Here is a 6,919-nt window from a genome sequence, read left to right on the forward strand (position 1 = left end):
TAGAATTCGTGCCTCATATCGAAAATTACCGAGTATCATAATTCTTCCAAGTGGTAAAGATACCTCAAGAGAAATGCTGGGCATAGAAGCCACAGGGCATAAATCTGCAAAGAAGTAAAAAGCTAACCTTTTCAAACAATATGGCTTCTCTCTCACTTACCAACTTTACATTTCCCTGTATGGCCCCGGAAGATGGCTGGTTAACCAGAGACGGGTAAGATTCCTCAAGGGAGGAACAACCTAAGACAGGCACAGTCGCAGGGGGGCCATCAGGTGAGAAATTGGGGATCAACAGAGGTGAGGCTTAGAACCTCATCCCCCGTTTTGAGAGAAATCTGCATCCGTGGATGTTTTGTTGCCCTTGTCTACCTTGGATTAATACCTAGTCTATAGGCACAGACCGGATCATCTACATTTGCCCTCTTACAGCACTAAATTATGTTTTCTACCTTTATCTTGCATCTACCTACCACTTCAGCATTTTATTAAAAAAATAAAATAAATAAGGGGGAAAAGTGGGATTCACATATAAATCAAGTATAAATATAAAATGAATAATCATATCTGACTTCATTGTTTATAGTTCATGATGCATGATCAAAACCGGAAGTTTCTGTGATATGACTGCCCTTGCACTGTTCACCATGTAAGAACTTATTCACTATGTAAGACCTTGTTCACCATGTAAGAACTTGTTCGTTATGCTTCAGAAGATTGGTGACCGTTGAGAATTAGGCTTGGGGTTGATTAATGATCGTGCATTGAGTCCCCTATACAGAATTTTATTGTTGTTAACAACCATTTGATCAAAAATATGAGAGATGCCCTCTCAAAAAAAAAAAAAAAGAATATGGTGAATTACCACTTTTCACTTCTTAGACAAAGATTTAAAACATTTGATAACACACTGAATGAGCAAACATACAGGGGCTTGATATGTCAGGTCTTAATGGTTGAATAAAAGCTGGGGTGGCATACCATTTCGTATCTATTAGGATGACTATAGCAATAAAAGGGGAAATAAGTGCTGGGAAAGCTGTAAAAAAATTGGAACCCTCATAGATCGCTGGCGGGAATGGAAAATGGTGCAGCCTCTTTGGAAAACAGTGTGATTGGTCCTCAAAAGTTAAACAGAATTAGCATAACCATATGACTCTGCAACTCCTAGGTATGTGCCCAGAAGAACTGAAAAGGGGTTTAAGCAGACACTGGTAGGTGAATGTTCACAGCAGCTTCATCCACAGCGGCCAAAAGTGGACACCACCAAACACTCATCAGCTGATGAATGAACAAAATATAGTACATCCATACAACAGCATATTATTCATTCACAAAAAGGAATGAAGGTAATTCACACTACCATATGGATGAACTGTGAAAACCTCATGCTAAGTGAAATAAACCAGATACCAAATATTACATGAGTCCACTTCTATGAACTACCTAGACTAAGCAAATTCATAGAGACAGAAAGTAAATTAGAGGTTACCAGGGGGGAGGAGGGAATGGGGAATCATTGCTTAATGGCTACAGAGTTTCTGTGTTAAAGTGATGAAAAATTTGGCAAGTAGAGAATGGCTATGGTCACACAGCATTATGAATGTAACTAATGCCAAGCTTAAAAGGCTAATCCGGCAACTTTTGTGTTATGTATTTTTTTACCACAATAAAAAACATGGGGGTTTTATTATGCCGCACTGATGAAGTGCTTTGGATTCACCTGGATAGAAACAGATCCTGCCCAGAACAAGAAGCCTAGCCCGCACCATGTAAGAAGATACTCAGAGCACACAAGGCTCAGAGCAGGAAGCACAGCTGGGCCATACACACAACTGGTCTGCTTGTGCAGGGCCGATCCTGTGGACAGTCCCTGAGCAATGACCACAGTGGGCTGCCGTGGTGGGCGCCCCCACCCAGCATCATCCCTGGGCCTGAAATCATTGCCCAGCCTGAAACTGGTTCTAACTACCCCTGAATCCTCAGAGACTTTGGGGGAAGTCACCCTGATTACTGGGCAAGTAAAATCACACTCCCAACAGGGAAGAACAATGCACACTGAATGGCAAAAATAAGAAACAAATTTAAATCCATGGTATCAGCACCTCTGTGCCGTGTGTCAGTACAGTAACTAGTTTTATAACTATTGAAATATCACAGGACTGCTTGTCTATTCGTTAAGGTATTTACAACATTTGCAAGCATCTGAGATGAGATGTGTGAAGGGTTTAAGTGATTGCATTTGGAAGGAGGGTTTAAATGATTAGGGAAATCTAGAAGAATCACTGTTGAATGATTTTTTTTTTAAGGAACAAAGATAAGTTAGCATTCCTGCCCATAAACAAGCCCCAGGGTTGTTAGAGAATCTAGCAGCGTGGAAAAATGGTTGCTCACATACATCACTGGTGAGTAATGCGTGATTTCGCAACAGCTAAGAAAATTGTATGCACCTACCTTTTTTCAGGATCACTTTTGTATTGAGAGACCATTCACATACAAATTAATCATTTTAAAGTATAGGACTCTCTACGGTGGTTTCTTGTATATTTACCGTGTTGTGAAATCAACACTACCTAATTCCAGAATATTTATCATCTCCCTTTCTCTGCAATTCCCCTCTTCCCCACTAATCTACTTTCTGTCTCTAGAAATTTGCATATTCTGGTCATTCCTTATAAACAGAATCAGTGCAAGTGGATTTTTGTGGGTCTGGCTTCTTTAACTTACCATAATGTTTTCAAGGTTCATCTATGTTGTCACATGTGTCAGCCCTTCATTCCTTTCTATGACTGAATAAATCCATTCCCATAATTCCATGGTATGGATGCACCATATTAGGTTTCTCTGCTCACTGGTTGATAACCATTTTGGTTGTTGTCATCTTTTGACTAATATGAATAGTCCTGCTATGAACATTTGTGGTCAAGTTTTTATGTGGACATCTGTTTCATGTCTCTTCAGTACACACCTAGGAGGGCCATTGTGGGTCATAGGATAACTCTATGTACACCTTTTTGAGGAACTGCCAGACTGTTTTCCAAACCAGCTAAACCACGTTACATCCTCACCAGTAGCAGAATATGAGGGTTCCAGGTTCTTCACATCCTCGGCCACACTTGTTACTGTTCTCTTAAAATGATAGCCAAGCACACAGTTGACCAGCAGCTCCATTTCTAGAAATGTGTAATGTGATGACCTACATGGTCTATGACAGCTCTGTTTGTAATAAGATATTGGGAATACCCTATATTTCCATCAGTAAGGGACAAGAGAAAAACATTTCTGTGTGGCTGCTGAAAATAAATAATGAAGCTCTCTTTGTCATGATATGCTAAGATCACGGGACTATATTAAATGATAAATGCAAAGTGTCAAGCAGGGGGTCTGTAAGATGTTACTGTTTAAAATGTCTTTGTGTGAAATTCTTTGTATATGTACAGAAAATCTCTGCAAAGATGTCAGTATTGAGGGGAAAACGGGTAGCTGAGGGCAGCAGTGGAAACCAGATTAGTGTTGGACACCTTTTTTATACTTTTAGATTTTATACAAAGTAAGTACAGCATGTTATTCAAAATAAATACAATGAGAAACTTTAAAACCCTGGAAACTAAACAAAACATATCCGTAGGCCCGAAATAAACTGGAGGGTGCCAACCTGTGCCTTCTGCATTGTCAGACCCTCGTGCCACAAGGAAACGGACAAGGTGTAAAACAAGGTGACTTGCCTCAGTCATAGAGGTGTCACCAGGAGATAGAGTCCGGCCCCTCGAGGACACCTATGCACACTCATTTGTACAAAGTAATGGAAAGAAAAGGGAATCAATTTACAAAGGCAAAGGGATGAGGAGAGAGACTATATTAGTTTTCTGTTGCTGCTGTAACAAATTACCATAAACTTAGTGTTTTAAAACAACAAAACCTATTCTCTAACAGTTCTGGAGTCTGGAAATCCAAAATCAGTCTCACTGGGCCAAAGTCAAGGTGTTGGCTGGGCTGGTTCCTTTGGGAGGCACTGAGTGGGAAATCCCTGTCCTTTGCTTTTCCAGCTGCAAGTGGCCAACAGCTCCTTCCTCCATCTACAAAGGGCATCCCTCCAATTCCTGCTCTGTCATCCCGTTGCCATCCCTCGGACGACTCCTGTCTCCCTTTTACAGTCACCACTGTGATTCCATTCAGGACCCACCCAGATAATCCAGGATAAACTCCCCATCTCAAGATCCTTAACTTAATGGCATCTGCAAATCCCTTCCCAGGTGCCAAGGATGAGGGCGTGGACAGCCTTAGGGGTCATTATTCTGCCTGCCACAGTGGCATCCACACGGGAGAGACTCCGGTGCATTTCTGGCAGACAAACCAGGTAGAGGCTTGGGGACGTGAATCGGGGTGAGGGGGTCACTGCATTCAGGAGAGTGCTGCAGAACGACCTGGGTTGTAGGAATGAGAAAAGATAGACAAGAGCGCTTTAATGATCGTCCGTGCTTCCGGGACCCTCTCCGCCCCCTTCCCCAGGGCCCAGGTCACCCCACATTCACAGACAGAAAGATAAAAAAAAAAAAACTAAAAGAAAATATAAAGGCAATTCCTTAAAGAAACCAAGCTCTCTGACAGCCTGAAGCGGGAACTAGGGTGCTGGCTTCTGAAAAAAAACAAATTAGAACAGCACATTCTGGCACTTGAGGGTGGGGTGGGGGTAGGCGGAAGTGGGGCTCCTGGCCTCTCCCCTACCCACAGGTGAGCCAGCCGATGGTGAGCCCCACACCTGGACACAGCTCCCATGCACGTTCCAATCAGGGCAGGGGCCTGGCAGGAAGGGCCCGACACTTAGACCCGAAAGCACTCCCCCATCACCCGCAGACACCAGCCTCGCGCCCGCCCCCCACCCGCCTTTGAGAATGGTAGGGACTGAGCCGGGACCAACGCACAGGGAAAGAAACCCGGCCGGAGCCAGAGGGCACCCAAAGCGAACGTTCTGTCCGGGACCCCACCAAGGTGCGGCACTGTATTTGCTCATCTCTTGGTTCTCCTTTTTGGTTGTTCGTGGTGTCTTTTTGGAAAAGTTCTGGCTGATTATCTTGGGTATAGCCTCCATTTTCAATGTCTGATTATTTCCTCATTATGACATGTAGGTTTAATGTTGTTTTGTTGTTTTTATAGGAATTTTGCACAGGCAATTTTGTGTACTTCCTGTAGTGTCACATCGACATTTGATGTCACACTGTTCTATTTTGGTGGCCCTTGTTCAGTCACTTAGTTAGGAGGGTGTCTGCCAGAACACCTCTCCACCCCCCACCCTGCCACCCCCAACTACGTATCGTTGGTACGTTTTTCTTTCCCTTTGTAATGAGTAAGTCATCTATCTGCTGGGCAATAATTCTGGACCAGACTGTTCCTCAACAGCGTTTACCAGTGGTCCTACCAATCTTCGATGATCAGTTCTTTTATCAGAGACCGTCTGTATTTTTTCTAATTTATCTGTTAAAATAAACTGTTTAGTGCCCACAAACTTATATCATCTAGGTAGTCTGCATCTGGTTCACAGCAGGTGCTTAATAATGGTATCAATTTTAAAAAAATCATTGCTATTATTCCTCACCCACAAACTTTCTTCAAACTCTTCAAGCCGCAGATCTGACTGAGCTGACATCAGATTATTTATAGCTTCCATTCCACTAAGTGTATATTCCTCTATATATGCTTTGGAGCAGAAATATCACATGATCGTGGAATACTGCCCTGACCTGCTGGGAATATTGCAGAGCATCGTGTACATGCATTCTATTGCCTTCTGAAATTAATAAAAAAAAGAAATCGGGATCCAAACCATCTGGTTCTAAGCCTTTCAGATAAGGGACTGTGTGTGGATGTATACTGAAAATGTTACCAGTAATACAATCATTTTACAACCCACAATAGAAAATGCAAAGGCAGTTGATACAAATGAAAGACACCATTTCCTCAGTGCTGCACGCCCATGATCTCAGGCCACCCTCACCATGACGCTGTGGTGCCTCACTGAGGCTTCCCACAGCCAGGGCCTGGGGAACCCACGCCCAAACCCCTACCTGTCATGTGACCCCAAAGCAAGTGACTTGCACCAAGTGCACTGACTACTTATCTCTGGGCCTCAGTTCCTCAGGAGAGGCATCCGTGAGGTCATGCATATAAAGAAATTAGCACAATGCCTGCTGGGAGCCAGCGCTGGGGTGACTGGGAGGTCTGGCATTCAAAAGTAACAAATCAAAAACTCTAGAGACCTAGAGAACTCCGACATAAAAGGGTTTATTGAGCCTTTACGGATGCTAGCTAACAAAAAGGACTGAATCCTGGGACAGGAAGTTTCTGCTTCACCAGCAGGAAGGCCAGTTAACAAAAACAACTTATACACCAGATTCAAGAAAAAAGGGATATTTATAAGAGGTCTCAAGGAAAGAAAGTTGTTTAAATAGACATTGGCTATAGACAGGAAGATGGGCTAACATGAAGTGGGGTAAGTCCCCCCACCCCCACTTTGTAAAGTGGTTTACAAAGAGAAAACCCCTGGATTGGTTGTTGATGATGGTCAGACACTGTCCACCAGCAAGAGGCACACAGCAGTTCTGGGACCTTCTAGATTACTGTTAAAATGACTTCATCCAGGAACATGGAGTCTGTGGTTAGCTGTTGACTGATTACCTCCCCTGTCTCTCTCCCCCATTCTCTAACCCTAATGCCACTTACTCTAGGACACCTCAGAATTTTTCCTTATCAGAAAACTGGCTCTGGAATGTCTAAGGTCAGTCACCGAGGTCCCTTTGAGGTAAGCAGGGACATGGGACAAGCATCATGATTAATTTTTCCTGTCTATTATGAAAAATGCCAAGATATTGTTGGCTATGTAAGTTATTATGTAAGAACAGGAGGGACTCCATCTTAAGCCTAATAT

Source organism: Manis javanica, chromosome 17, assembly GCF_040802235.1.
Source record: "Manis javanica isolate MJ-LG chromosome 17, MJ_LKY, whole genome shotgun sequence".
In the NCBI taxonomy this organism is placed as follows: domain Eukaryota; kingdom Metazoa; phylum Chordata; class Mammalia; order Pholidota; family Manidae; genus Manis; species Manis javanica.